Raw genomic sequence first — 16,780 nt, forward strand, 5'->3', positions numbered from 1 at the left:
TTATAATTATAAGTAAAAAATATATATTGTTTTCTCATAAAAAAATAAAATTAAATAATTAAAACATACACATTTTTAAAGCATATTTTTTAAATAATGAAAACCAACATTTTAGTGAAATTTAGAAAAACATTTTAACCAAAAAAATCCAAAATAAATTAAATTATAAAAAATAACCCTCACAAAAAAAATTATGAAGTCTATATCAAAAAAAATAAAAAAAATAAAGTTTTTATATATATGCCAAAACATTAAAAGTAAAAAAAAACAAAAATAAAATATTATTCAAAAAATAAAATTGAAAAAACCAATATAATAATTTAAACTTAAGATAAAACTTAAATTTATATTAAACAAAAAAAAATTGATTTTTTAATTCTAAATATAAAATAAACAAAAAAGCATAAACAAAAAGAAAAGAAAATAAAAAGGAACTAAAACAAACCAATTTTTTTTTTATGTTGTATTGTCCTTTATCTAATCCTATTATCTTACATTATGTTATCAACCTTCCTATGGATTGATTCACTTATGTGACTAATTCTTATAATTATTATTACTATACGTATGAGGTATGTGTATGCTAGCTACATACCCACACCTCACACGAATATATTAATATCTTGTGATTACTGTTAACCTTGATTAATAGTTAAGATTGATTAGTGGTTAATTAATTGATTAACTATTAATCTTGATTAACAATTAATTAAATGTTAAATTAATTAAGATTCTCTTGAATCCATTTTGATTTGACGAAACGATAAAAGTAGATATTATTATTCTACTACTAATATTACTTTATTATTGTATTAATTTATCCTTCTACACCTTGGCATGGTTGTCTCTTTGAATTGAATTTTGATATGAGGGTAAGTAGGAGTGTCTTGAGGAGAGGGATGAGGTTGGTGTCATTAACTTGGTGGGGGACGAAGATGTGGAGGAATAAGTGTTGGAAGGAAAACGTTTTTGAAAGTTTTTTTTCTCTCTTTACCTTGGTGAATTGGTAACTCCTTGGAGTAATCTAAGTGAGGCCCAAGATAGATCTTAGAGGCTTTGGGAGAACTTGGAGGAGGGGTTTTATAGTGGGAAAGAGAAAAAAAGATTGATTTTGGTGTTGGGTGCTAGAGGGGTATAAGTACGAGGATCTTGGATACACTATGGTTGCAATTTGGATTTGGGTTCAGAGGGTTAGAGAACCTATGCAAGTTCCTTGGGCTACGAATTCTGTTAAACTTTCCTAGTTGGTAGGTCAGTAAATTTAGTTTTGAATTCCCAACAAGAGAATTACAATCGAGCCACTGTAACCAATATTCTTCTTCTTTTTGTTACGATAAAATTTAAATAATATGCTTATGAAATGAAATACATACATATGGATTATGTTATTAAATTTGAAATATGATGCTGTTAAATATACTATTCCTTTTATTTACATGCTCTAAATGTTAGTGGATTTTTTTTGTGGTTGAGGCTCCCAAAATGGGGTGTCATACATGGTAACAATGTTGAGATCAATTTAACATTTTTATCTACATGGAAGTTATAGTCCATTTTATTGGCTAGTCATTGAAATGAGCATTTTCTATAGTGTATCAATTTATTTTCTTTTATCAAAGGATGAGGTCTGTTATTATTTCTATTATCATAATTGAGTAATTCTGTACTCATGTGTGTTGTTAGGGATAACTGGAGTTTTATATTGTGATAGGTTCAAGATAATGATGAATCCCATACCATCACAGACTCTTTGTTCAGATATCCCATTGAATCCATTCTCCTTAGTTTATGGTTGTTTATCTATGTGTCAAGGATTCAAATAAAAACCATCCATGAAAGAAGCCCCAATTGTTAAAAGGGGCCACTAAGATGCTCCCTAGAGGATACAAGTTCTATAAAGGTGAGGCTCTGTTTGGAAGGACATGAAGGACACCATTGACTTGGGAATGGTTGGAGGACAAAGTAAAAATAGGGCTAAAATTTGTTTTATAAATGGAGGAGTGGGTAAGAAAAATTTGACAAAGGTTAAATGAAGTACAAGATATAAAAAAGAGTTACATCGATTGATATAGGACCAATAGAAGTTACCAAGTGGGAGACCAAGCTTTTATTCACATATAACCCAGGAAGAGAACCATTTGGTTTGGGAAAGGGATGAATTTTTCACCTCAAATTATAAGAAATTTTATGATAAAAGAGAAAATTGGACTAGTCTCATATTGTCTTTTACTAGCACACCACTTGCATAAAACTTGCGATTTTTTTCATCTACCTATTTTACTACCTTATGTTCTTTATGAAACTCACAAACTTGATTGAAAGGAATCATAGGTCTTATAAGTGTGAACCATTATGGTTGAAATATTATGGATATTGGACCATAGGCTTTGACAACATAGGCATCACTTGGTGGACCAGGTTAAGGTGCACTGAGACAAGTATAGCTTATGGTCTACTACCTAGGAGGATGTAGATACTATACATCGTGACTACCTCTCACTTTTCGACCACTTGTGATGCCCATTTTGACCTAGACAATTACCTATGTTGAGGCCCTATTTGTATTGTCATGGTGTTTTGTTTATGAATGCAATGTAATATTGATGCATTTTAGTTAGAGAAATTTACATATATAAAAAAATTAATGGATTATGTTTATGTGGTTAAAGTCTCTAATGTATGACTTATTTTATGTATGAGTTATGAATTTTTGGATTATCTTGTTATGATTTATCTAGTGTATGACTTATTGGAGTTATTATCTACCTGATGTATGATATACATATAGGATTTTGATGTTAATTGATTTTTTTTTGGTACGTGGATACCAGATCTAATAACATGACAATTTACGATCGCCTATCTAGATATATACTTTGTTGTTATGTATATGCTTGGTAGAGGACTAACCTGCATATTGGAAGGTAAAATATGATAAAAGTAATATAAATGCAATAGCTTAATATGAACGGGAAAATAAAAGTAATAACTTAATATATAGGGATTAAGAAATAATTTTAGGGTTCATATGGGGCTTATATAGGGCTTAACAATATTCAATTTATTTTCAAAGCTATTTAGAGTTAAATTATTTATAAGTTTTTCTTCTAAATCCTAATTCATAACTCACATATTATAATATTCTTCAGCTTTTCCTTCTTGAGTTGGTTATTTATGATCTTCCATTTCTCGTAAAATTTCCTTCATTTTATGTAATTGAAATTTGAATCCTAACCATTTTTTCTTAATCTTGTCTTCTAATGATCTAAATTCCTCTAAGTGTGTTTGAAGTTTGTATTCTCTCTCTGCTCTCCTTTTTTTTATAAGGATTTTATATGTTCTTAAAGATTAATTATGATTACTTTTTTAGGCCTCCCATTGAAAAGTTATATATATATATATATATATATATATATATATATATATATATTTCTTAAGTTTTTAACTAAAATACTTTATTTATGAATGCTAAGAACCTATCATTAAAATAAAAAATTTGATTCTTCTAATTTTATTGGGAATATAAAAATTTTATTTTCAATTACTTTTTACACATATTGAAATGCCCTTTGAAATATTTTATTTATAGTAAATTTTTTTTTGTTATTAATATTACTTTAAATGGCACTTGTCAACTAGATATTGAACTTGAAAGGTCCTTGATAGTGGGATATCCCACACACGCAAATGCAATGTGTCAATTCCACGTTAAGCATTGAAGGAATTACAGATCTCCTTCATACTATATGTATCATACACCAATTTGGTGTTCTGCTTGGCCATGAAGTTAAAAATAAATTATTATTATTATAAGGAACATACCAAGAAGTATGATTTTCTTATGTTGTGAAAAATACTGAGAGGGGGGAATGGGAGAGGGGGGTGAATTAGTATTTCCAAATCAATAACTTTCTACATTTCATATTCAAATTTCTATACGTGACTTTACTAAAAGTAACCTGCGTGTGTACCCGACTGTTCTTAAGACAATTAACATATATCAAATGAACTTATGATTCAGTTAATTCCTCATATGTTTGTCTTCAACCAATGCACCAGTACTTTATTAAACATTAGATAAATAGTAACCATGTGTTGCAATAACAAAATAAACCATCACACATCAGAAACACACATGAACACTAAGATTTAAGGTGAAAACCCAATGAGGGAGAAAACCACCTGTTGTTGTTGCCTTTGTCTTCTTTTTAATATAAAGAAAATATTGTTTACGATATTGTACTAGCACAAACTCATACTAGTACGCATACACCCACCTATAGAAGGCTACAACCTTCTACCATTCTCTAGCTTCTACTAGAAGGGATCTACAACTGCTTAACTCTTGTATTGGCTGATATGTTTACCAGTATGTAAGCGCTAGCCTAAAAAAAGCTACCACCTTCACTCTTTCTTTTGGGACCACATTTCATAAATTTCATACTGGATACTCCTGGTACACATCAACAATATATCTACGCCACATTTCATCAAATTTTCATACTGGACACATCAATAACATTGAAGCTCAAAATCAATCACCACAATTGTAATACAACCATAAAATACAACTGCATCAACTAATCACTGAAACCCAATCATCAATCTCTGACATAACAAAAACCCAATCATCACTTTCTGAATCAACCAATCATTGAAACTTTTGACACAATTGAATCAAACAATCATTGAAACCTCTAACACAACTGAATCACCCAATCATCAATTTCTAATACAACCATTCACTCAAAACCTAATCAGCCAACACCTAATCGAAATTCAACTAATCAACTCAAACAGTTAGATCACTGTAACTAGTGCACATAACTGAACCCAGAATGCTGCATCAATAACCAAAATTAATTGCAACCTCAAAAATCATATGTCAGAGTGTATATGCTACTTCAATGAGGACAACCTGCGTGTATATGCTACTCTCTCTAACCTAACCTGCATATACCTCTAAAGATACTGAATCATAAAACTTATGAACCAAAAACTATACTAACCAAAGACATCTGAAGATATATTGTCATATCACAAAGTTCTAAACAAATAGCAGCAAATATCACCCTTCTTACTCAATCAGTCAGTCAATCAGACTCATTCTCCTTATATAATCAGTTTAACTGTAGATCTAATGAAGACATCATTCACAAATAATAGTTAAATAGCAACATTGATCAGATAGATCAATTATTTCTGAACAATAAGCCCTTCCTCTGCATACACTACTTGGAAGTGTCGAACCCGCATGTATACGCGCCTTCACCGAGGCGAACCTGCGTATAGGTCAACAAATAATGACTTATATCTTCCCAACTTTTCAAGACTTCAGATATACCCAAATCATAGCATTCAAAGGATAAAACATGCGTTAATACTCAAATCTATCCTATCCTTTATCGTATCATACATGATAAGCCATTTCAAGTCTCATGATCATGATCCATCATTAATTCATAATTTTATCAAATCTATTAGATCTCATCCATCCTCAAGCACTCAGGTGCATACGTAGTTTAGATCAAGAAAAGCATCAATAACCCATAACATGCATATTTGATTTTGATCTAGCTCTTCATAAGGTTTTCATTACTTTCACACTTCACACTTTTTTCTTCACCTTCTTATATAGTTTTAGCCTTTCTCAATACCTTAGGTTAAAACCATAGTTATGTTAATGGTATTCTTTGACGGGATCAATATTCATTACCATGCTCATTACTATGGACCAATATCATGTTTGCAACCCCTGGTATTCTTTAACCTTAATTTTTCATCCCATACACACTTTTCCTTTTGTGAAACTAAGTGCATATTTATATGCTCCTTTTATTATGTGTATCCACGTGTATACGCTACTTGGACTAGGTTAAACAATGTATACAACTTACAATATTCTCTTTCCTCAAATTCTTGATTCTGATATGCAATCCTTTGTCTCTTCATCCTATTCTTCTGTGCCATTACCCTGTTACCTCCAAATTAACCTATTACAATGTGAGTTGACATCATACATCACTTTTGAACTAATTTCTCGGAATTGCCCCACATTTTATCACATCTGTAAACACAATTGCCATGGATTCTGTCACATATTTGTTATACATTTATCAAGTAATCCATTCATCAAATAGATTGTGCTTAGAAAAAACTCATCAAGTAGGTTGCTATCAGGGACAACACCTAATTCATAATACCAATAATTTGTTGCATCAAGCTTCTGATTCTCATCTGTAAACCTTTAACCATCATTATTTTGTTCCATCATTCTGTCACCTCTGATATCTTTGTTCCATCATTCTATTACCTTTAATATGATTTGTAGATTCATCTAGTTACCATATACTTGTTCTGTTACAAGTGAGTTTCCATCAAGGACAAAAATGCATCATAATGCCAACATCTTTATGCCCTATTATTAGTTTATGACACATTTTTATATGAGATGACTTCATACAATTATCCGATGATTAATAAATGGATGGGGGAAACTTATGATGGGATTGAAAAGAAGTGTAAATTAGGAATCTTAATTGTGATATACGAAAAAAAGTCATTTTCGATACTCTTTAGTATTATTATCTTATAAGGATGGGGGTTTCATACGATTATCGTAGAATTGATAAATCGATGGGGGGAACTTATGATGAGCTTGAAACAAGTGTAAATTAGGAAACTTAATTGTGATATATGAAAACAATTTCCTTTTTATACCTTTTAATATTGTTATCGTATGGGAATGCACTATCTCCAGAGATTCTCGGAGAAGGCGAAAGGAAGAATTTTATAGCTTATAACCTTACTGTCGGCAGGAGTAAATCCTATCATATCCTCCACCTAGAAGCAAGTCTCGTCCCCATTAAGAGTAAGATAAATAACATAAATAACAAGACTCTTCCCAAAATTGCTTCCAAATTTGACCATAACCATGAGCATCTGAGCAACAACTAAGCAAGGTTGGCATCAAAACATGAAATCACAACTAAGTAAGGATGAAATTAAGAAAATAATTCCTAGCTAAATCGTTGGGGAATATAGGATGATTTGATCTTGTAAGATATTGATAATATTAAAAGTATTATTACATCTAAATTTCAAGAGAATAAGTTGTGCAAACAAGAGTTATAAAATAAAAGCAAGCTTAGATACAAAAAAGTGGTCAAACTTAATCTAGAAGATAAAACATATTTTTCAACAAATGTAAAGAATAAAATCAACATTACTAAATTTCAAACCAACTTCCAAGAATTTAAACAATTCCCAAACACTATGAGATGAAAAAATATGTAATGAGCCAATTTCAAAATATTTACAATGCTCATCTTAATGATCTCCTAAAACATTGAAAGTATGAAAATATTAAAATATTTTTATTAATTCCTCTTAATCACTAAATAAAATTAATATATCTACATATGAATATAATTTTTTTAAAATAATAATATACATTAAAATATTTATTTCATTATTAATATTTTCTTAATATTAAATATGAAATAAATTATTTCATTATTAATATTTTCTTAATATTAAATATGAAATAAATTACACATCTCTATTATGTTTACATCACTTTACTCTCTCTCTCTATATAAACTATTATAAATTAAAATTAATTAAATACATTTAAAAAAAATCATAATTATAATTTTTGTTAAATGTTTGTCCTGTTTGAGGAACACAATCTATTGAGAATGAGCCTCTTCAATAGCAAGGCCATCTAGGATTGAACCTCACTAACACAACCACAACCAAGGCTTGAACCTCATGAACACAACCCGATTGAGAATGGGTCTCTTTAACAAGGCTATCGAGGATTGAACCTCACGAAAGCTGTTGCCAAGTGCTAAGGGAGTTGACATGTTAAAATCCAATCAGCTTAGGGCTAGTGTGACCCAGGCAGGGTGGGTGGTGGTTTCTCAAGCAATTATTAATTTAATTTTATATGCACACAAGTCTAAAGAGACGAACGATTACTAAAGCAGGAAAGAGCATGCGAAATAGTTAATTCTCTTATGCCGTGAAAGCAATCGCTATTAGCAGTCACTTCTTTAACTACTTTATTTTTCGCAACTTGTACAATTTTGCTATGTTAAAGTCTGATCAATGCACCACTGCCAACAGCATTTCACCATTTATATATGGCGGTGCAACCCTTGCAAACAACCGAAGGAATCAGACGTACATAAAAATAAAGTTAAAGGGGGCCACAGCACATATGGTGCAATAATGAATAATACTCAATCAATGAATAATACCCATTCAATGTAACGAAACTCCCTTCAGACATCATGGATGTACAGTGAAGGGATAAAATTGGGAGAGTGACTGACAGTATTGATAAAAATAAATCAATGAGTTTTAAATCAAATCAATAGTTTTACAGCCTGATGTAGCCATTTCTGTGGGCTGAACAGAGGAGGGATTCAACAAATATAATCAATACTAAAATGATTGTCTTGTTGAGCTTTGTGATGTAATAACTGTATATATTTGACAATGTGACCACTATCTAAATTCTTGATTTCAGCCATAAAGTGCAACATGGATATTTGCTCCATCGCCCCCACATTGTTAAAACTTAAAAGTATTATAACTTTTTTCATAGTTTGGGTCACTGATCCTTTATATCATTTGTTCCATTGCCCCCACATTGTTAAAAGTATTATGACTATTTTCATAGTTTGGGTCAGTGATCATTTGTCTTGCTATTCATTTGAAATAATATTCAACCGTAAATTCCATTGTAATATATGATATTGAGGACAATACAATGGAATGAATGTTCAATCACAGACTATAGTAAGGCTTGGAGTTTACAAGGGCAAGGTCATGAGTGATTGTTGTTATTATTGTTTTACTATTATCTAAGTCAGAATGTGAAACAGGAAATCGCTCATTAAATCGGTTATAATTTCTTTTTGATGGTTAAACCGTTTATCTTCCAATAATCATATGCTTATACCAAAACTGTTAATCATCATATGCTTATATCAAAGCTGTTGATCGTGCCATACATATCTAAATATTTGTAAGTATATTTAGCATAATACAGTGGAGATTTAAAAAAGGATGTTAAATTCTCAATATTCACTATTTTCACTTGTGACATCAAATTTTAAGGGCCCGAATCTGTGCTTGGCTTCTATAATATGAATAAACACCCTCGAAATTCGATCATGGATGGATGAATAGTAAATCACGACCTTCATTTTCTCCACTGCTCTGAATTTGCCAATGAGAACTTCAACTTAGTTCGACAACTTCCAACATTAGTTTGCCATCCAGAATTTATATGCATACAGTTTGATATTTCGAGGGAATAAATTTGGAAGCCAGAATCCTTGACGAGCCTCTTTAATAAGGGCACAACACACTATTAAAATTGTAACATGTATCAATGTTAAGTTAATTTAATACAAAAGTTATCAGATTATTTTAAGGTATTTAAATTTCGATAATTTTAAGAATTTGTTTTACAAGATCAATTTCATCTGGAGAATTAAAAATGGTAGATATTTTTGTTTTAAAAAAATTAATAGTTTGAATTATGTTTTTTATGGTGGAAATGAATTGTGTTTTTTGTTGTGGAAATGTATATTTTTGAACATTTAAAATCTTGAAATTTGACAGTTGCAATCTAGGTTTCTAGATATTTGGAGTGAATATCCAGTTGATTGACTGATCGATGACTTCCGAATCTTGTCACTAAACATTTAAAATTTTGAAACTTTTGAAACTCGACAACTGTAGTCTAGATTTCTGAAAATATAAAGTGAATAGCCAGTTGATTGAATGATTTAAAATTTTGAAACTTGACAACTGTAATCTAGATTTCTGAAAATATAAAGTGAATAACCAGTTGATTGAATGATTGATGACTTCTGGATCTTGTGACTAGAAAAAATGACTCACCTGACAAAAGATGGTAAAGAAGAAGGACTAATGCCAAAATTTCCATTGTTTTCCCAGTGAAAACTACGCCTACTTAGACTAGGTTAATTTTAACGTTTCATGAGCCACTTTCATCCTACTGTTTTGGGTTACTCACGTTGAATATAAAGTGGCAGCCTTCTGACACTATCCTGGTGGTTCCCGCGGAGATGCATGCCCTCTGCTGGCCATTGCAGTAAAAGATCTTCTGGTGCCATTTGAAGCAGAAATTGAACCCACGTGAGTTGATGTACAATGGACTGTCCAACAAAATCATATTTATTTGCTGTTCACTAATTTCAGACGGTACAGCAGGCTAGCTTGTCAATAGCAGTTGGAACAAGACTATAGGTCCTCAGAACGTCTCCGAAAATCCAAGTAAGCGACTTTACTCGAAGCATAAAAGACGATGCAGGCTGCTCACGCAAAGGCAAATACGGTTAACGGTGTACAAAATAAGAATCAAGATTCGACAAAGACAGCTCGAAATCTGTTACGTGTCTTTCTCCTAATTCTTTTTCTGTTTTTAATAGCCTGGTCCAGTGAGTTAAAGTCACTTGCACGGTTTCAATTTGGCAGGGAATGATGGTGCCTTCGAGATAAGGATGTTTGGATGTTCTGCGGGGTTAACATGGAACTCCATTTATGATGTTAAACAAAAGGTTTATTGCTACAGATATTTTAGATAGAGGTGATTTTTTTTTCAATAAATGTTTATTTCAGTTATATTTATATTTATACTTTCCTATAAGTAGACATAAAATAAAATAATTAAAAGCACATTTTTTGGTTTTGGATTATTTTTATATATAATATCAAATATATGTAGAATTAATTAATACTAATAAAGTGTTTAATTCAAGTAGTTGTTATTATTATTATTATTATTATTTTTGTGAAGTTTTAATTTTTATAGTTCTTATTAAAAGATAGCATGTACAGCTTTTTGTTATTATTTTTGTGAAGTTAGTTTAATTTCTATAGTTCTTATTAAAAGATAGCATGTATAGCTTTGACCGTTTGAAAATCAAGTTTCATGATTGAACCAAGAAGTAATCATTTCAATATAAATATTCTGTAGGAAAAAAGTGATTCATTCACGTAAATCTACGTAATCCAAATATTATAAAATAATTATAATAATCTAATTAATAATTATATTAATTTAATTATAATTATAACTAGCATTTGCAGCGGATGTTGCAAAGGAAACGCCGCAAGGCATAAATGTAAATGGTCATTGAAAATAAGAATTAATAAAGAAATCTTGTAAATGGTCATTGAAAATAAGAATTAATAAAGACATCTTTTGCAACATTCACAGCAAGGACCTACATTCCAATACTCTGCAGAATAAGTAGTCATGCACACACCTTTGAAATGATCAAAAAAGATTCTCCAAGCTCTAAATAGCAAGTGATTCCCTAGAATATAAAGTGGTTGCCAATTTCCCGAAGTATAGCGATAAAGTTACTCTAACATAACCACCAACAACAACCTGTCAAGAAGATATCATTTCCGCATTTCAGAAACAAAATAGAGGCAGACAGATATTCAACAAAATTGAGATTGTGAATCAAAAAACTATAAAATTGCAAAAGTACCATTCAGAGTCAAGGACTATGCACTCAACTTGGTGTGATCAAAAGAGATTCCCCTAGAACCTATATGGTTACCAAGTTCTCTATGCACTCATAAGTTGCTTCAACAACACCACCATCAGCAATTATCTATCAAGAAAGCAAGCATATCGACTAAATAATGGAATTGTAGATAAATGAAGAAATCAATATTTAAGAAGATAATAGTTTAATCAAGCCAATAAAGAAAAACTCTATAAAAGCTCAGATTTCTACATTAGATTCCATTGTCCTCCTCACAGTGGATAAAGGTGTCATGCATAGAGCATTCCATCTCATCTAGCATGTAATCATTAGCACACCTCATAATATTATGGAAACCTAATTTATCACACATGTGACTAGTGATCTTAGGCAATTCTAGACTACCTGATTGAATATAGTCATCACTATTTTTAAAATCTCTTTTTAGCACAACACTAGTAATGGTGCACAACCCAAGAAGATAACTGTTCTTTCCATAAAAAACTTACAACATTAACCAGTTTTACTAATATTGAACTATGTGATCTATTGATCAAAATGACATCAATCAACAATGTGCTCCTCTTCAACCTCACCTCCATATCCAAGGAAAGATGGATCAAATGTTTCACCCCATTCCATATTAACAAGTGTAAGAACCTACAAAATCAATCCAGAAATTGGAGATATACTCACTGCAAGGTAAGAGAATGAAATACTTAGGAGACAACATAACTAGTTTTACCAACCACTCTTGAACCCTTACTTCCTTTGATCATAATGCTCATCATCAACAATGTGCTCCTCTACAACTCCACATGCATACCCAAAAAATGATGGATTGAATGTTTCACCACCTACTATATCAGAAAATTTAAGAACCTACAAAACTCGTGAGCAAGTGAATGCATTATCTAGGAGCATCTCCTAGGTATTATCCTTCCATAAAATATAGATATGTTGTAGGGAAATGCAATGCTATTATCATCATCTATTGTTCATAACTAATCAGAGGGATACACATGCCATATGTATGCACCATAAACTCAAGCTTTCCATTAATCCATTACTCAAAAAGAAAATCATACATTTGGAAAAATCCAGTGGAACAAAAAATTCAGAATAAATGTAAAAATTAAATACTTCACATCCATATTCTATTTGCATTGCATGAATGCAGAAAAGAGTGCCAATATTGTTAATTGTTAGGAATTTTGCGTTGATTTCAGACTGTAAATCATGATTTTGTGTTTTGTAACCAATACTAGGGTTCTAATAATTATGTCCTCTTCTTCTTCTAGTTTTTGATAAACTACCATAATCAGTTGCATAATATTGATCTAATGGATCCCTCACTCCTTCAATATAGTTTGAGGGTCCATGAGCTTCTGTGCAATAACATGCATTCCCTTCTTCACTTTCAGGTGCATCAATTATCGACCATTCATAGCTAGCTAATGTTTTTCTTCAAAGAATGTTATGCATATACAGACCAACATATTCCCCAAAAATACCTGACAAATGAAGTGCCCCTAGTTGACCATATCCAAAGCAAAAATAAGGGCCTTCTAGCTTGAAGCAACACTCTAGGAATAAATCTTGGAACTTTAGCATCTTATGGATATCCATGATTTATCCATTTCTCTGATATTCTTTCTCCCCTTACTGCGCTTGATAATTTTGTAAGTTGGTACTCATATGCTGACAGATCACCGATGGCATTATTCTCACTCATGAAATCATTCACTCCCTAAAGTAGTCCAAAAAGGCAGGTATGCTCCTAAAAATCGACCTCTCAAAAGCTTTCGATACTTTAAGCTGGAAATATATTCAAAAAATGCTGCTAGCCTTTGGCTTTACCCCCCCATGGGTTAGATGGATTATGAGTCTCATCACCTCTACCTTCTTCTCAATTCTAGTCAATGGGATCCCTTCCACCTCCTTCCAACCGTCCAGAGGCATTCGACAAGGGGACCCTCTCTCACCCTTTCTATTCATTATAATGGCGGAAGGTCTTGGATGTTACATCAAAGATGCCCTTCATACCCAGCAATTACGTGGATTTTCTTTTCCAAATACCCCTGCTTTCACCCACCAGCAATTCGTTGATGACAATATGTTATTTGGTCATCCTTCGGTCCAAGAAGCCCTTAAACTGAAGTCCATTTTATCTGACTTTTCGGATGCCTCTGGTGCCTGCATTAACAAAGAAAAATCCCAAGTTTTTTTCTTTCACACACCTCCCATCACTCAAACCTCCATAGCCAGAATTCTAGGCTTCTCAATTGCAACTCTACCCTCCAAATACCTGGGTGCTCCAATGATAGCCTCTGCCTTAAAGCACTCATCCTGGAAAATACTCTTAGAAAAATTGGAAGCTCGTATCTCTTCATGGACCTTCATAGCTCTCAACATGGCGAGTCGCCTAGTTTTAATCAAAGCAGTGCTACAATCTATTCCACTCTACCTTTTCTCAGTACTGGCAGCACCCAAATGGGTTCTTAAAGCAATCAAAAATCTTCAATGGGATTTTTTATGGGGGAATACGAAACAAAAGAGAAAATGGGCTCTGGTAAAGTGGGAAATAGTTTGCCACCCAAAAACTTCTGGAGGCACTGGATTACGGGATCCTCAGCATAGAAATGAGGTCATGGGAGTGCGCATCTGGTGGAAATGGCTCTCAAACCCACATACTCCTTGGGCAATCCTCTGGACAGCTAAGTATGCTAATAATAGACCAGTAGATGACTTAATTCGGCTCAAAGAACTTGGCACAGGCTCTCTAATTTGGAATGATACCAAACAACATAAAGATCTAATTCAACAACACAGCTTTTGGGAAATCAGGAATGGAGATAATGCAAGGTTTTGGGAGGATTCCTGGTAGCAAAGACCATAATTGAAGGACCTACTCACACCCCACCAGCTTCAGGATTGGGTAGAGCAACCGACGATTAAAGTAAATCAACTTTGGGAGGAATCTTACACCCAAGGTTACAGACAATGGCTAAGCTTGAACCTCATGCTTGGGCAAGGCACACAGTCCATCAAAGATAGCCTGGACACAAAACTCTCAAACAGGAAAATATGCCACTCTGATAAGAAAGATATCATTAGATGGGGTTATGAAACGAGAGGTACCTTCACATCCCAAGAAGCATATCATATAATACTAAGGGACCAAACCGTCAAGGATAGCCTCTGGCACAAAGTTTGGGATCCACCAATTTGGCCAAAAATCTCCACCTTCCTCTGGTTGTTGTGCCAAAACAGAATCCTTACTTGGGATAATCTAAGGAAACAGAGTTTTCACGGACCTTCCATCTGCCCAAATTGTAAACAGGTAGAAGAAACTAAGGAACATCTCCTAAACTCATGTCTATTAGCAACCCGACTTTGGGAGAAAGTTAGCTTCAGATGTCAAAGAGATGGACGAAATAAGGAGAATTCCACCAACACTATTCGCTCTTGGGCACCTCACCCTTATAAAAGCAAAATATTAAATGCCTTATGGAAGCTAATACCAGGTTTCCTCATGTGGACAATCTGGAAAGAGAGAAATAGTCACATCTTCAAGGACCATTCCTCTCCCATAGAAGTTCTATGGAACAACATATGTCAAAACATACGAGAAACCTTGATGCTCCAAACTTGGCTTGATGATGGTTTCCCCTCCACTCCACAGGAACAAAATATATGGGTGAATTGGAACCTTCAGTGGAACCATAAGCATGCACACCAAAGGAAAATACCTCCATCTGGAGCTACACCTAACAAATGGACTCCACCCCCACCACCCATGGTACAGCTCAACTTTGATGGAGCGTCAAAAGGAAATCCAGGTAAAGAAAGATTCAGAGGAATATTCAAAAATCACAAGGGCAATGTTCTCCAAACATTTATGGGGTCAATCGGTTGGGATACAAACAACTCAGCTGAATTAGAAGGAATATGGCAAGGACTTCTCCTTGCTCAGAGCAATAGATTCTTCCCACTCATAATTGAAGTGGACTCTCAGATTTTAATTAACATGATCAATCAGATCTTACAGGGAACTCCAGCACACAAAGTGGGTAGCAGTTGGAGATTGGCAGAAAGGTTGGAATAGATTGAACAATGGCTACTCATTCATCAAGCAGTTACCATCAGGCACATTCGTCGGAATGGTAACAAAGTAGCAGACTTCTTAGCAAACATTGGCATTGATAGTGGTAAGACTCTTCATGTGGGAGCTCTTAGCACTATAGCCAACACACATCAATTGCAGGATTTCAATGATCTGGTGCAAAAGGAAAGTGAAAATGGAGAGGAAACGCACCCAGATGCAGGTGTCAACAATGGCAATTAAAATGACAAGACGGACCGTCAGCGGGATGGGAAGCCATCTGGCTAATTGCATCGTCCTGAGAGCCTACCTTAGGCGGATTAAAAACACCTTGCAGGCGATAATTAATGACCCTGAAAGCTGTGACGAGCTCACCTCCATCAACACCATGGCCCCTGCAGATCGTTTTGTTAATCCTCCTCTTCCCCATGGCGTATGTTATCCGCAAGCAGCTGAACCGTGTATCAGAACTGCAGCAGGCAGTCGCTGCCTGATTCGTCCTTATTAGGATTTTGGTAATGGTTTCCATTTTTCGCGCTCCAATCATTATCTTCTATATCGTGGCCCGACCACCCCTGCTCACGCTCAGCGTCGCCTTTCATCCAATTCCGCTGTTGTCAATTTAGATTACATCTTTTCCATGGCTCACCTCAAGCACCGCATACGCAGTAGACATGGAGGAACTCGTGGAGGTTTTATTCGATCGCAAGCTTCGACCAGCTCCGCCTCTGATTCCCCAGACTCAACCACTGAGATGACCAACTTGCTCATTTACCCCACTCATCGCTACCCGAATACCAGAAGTGGTAGAGGTAGGAGGGACAATGCTGTCCACTCTATGGATTTCCCACTTCCTCCTTTTGAATTTCGCTTCCGCAGTTCCTTAAATAGGCCTACAATAATTGCAACCATCACAGTTTCCTTCGAGGAAGAATCTGCGATGCAAGCTCCTCTGTCAAGTCGTGGGAACAAGCAGAGAAGGGAAGTGCTTGGAGAAGAGTGAAACACTCATGATCTAAAGAGGCGGAACATCTGGCGAAGGCCATATGTGAAAGCTAAAAATCTGTAGAAGGCTGCAAATCTGAGATATTTATATGAGATGAGAGATGATTAGTAACCCAAAAGAATGTAT

This window comes from Pinus tabuliformis, chromosome 5_1 (genome assembly GCF_031772625.1).
Source record: "Pinus tabuliformis cultivar Carrire ecotype Pingquan chromosome 5_1, CPIR1, whole genome shotgun sequence".
Lineage (NCBI taxonomy): Eukaryota > Viridiplantae > Streptophyta > Pinopsida > Pinales > Pinaceae > Pinus > Pinus tabuliformis.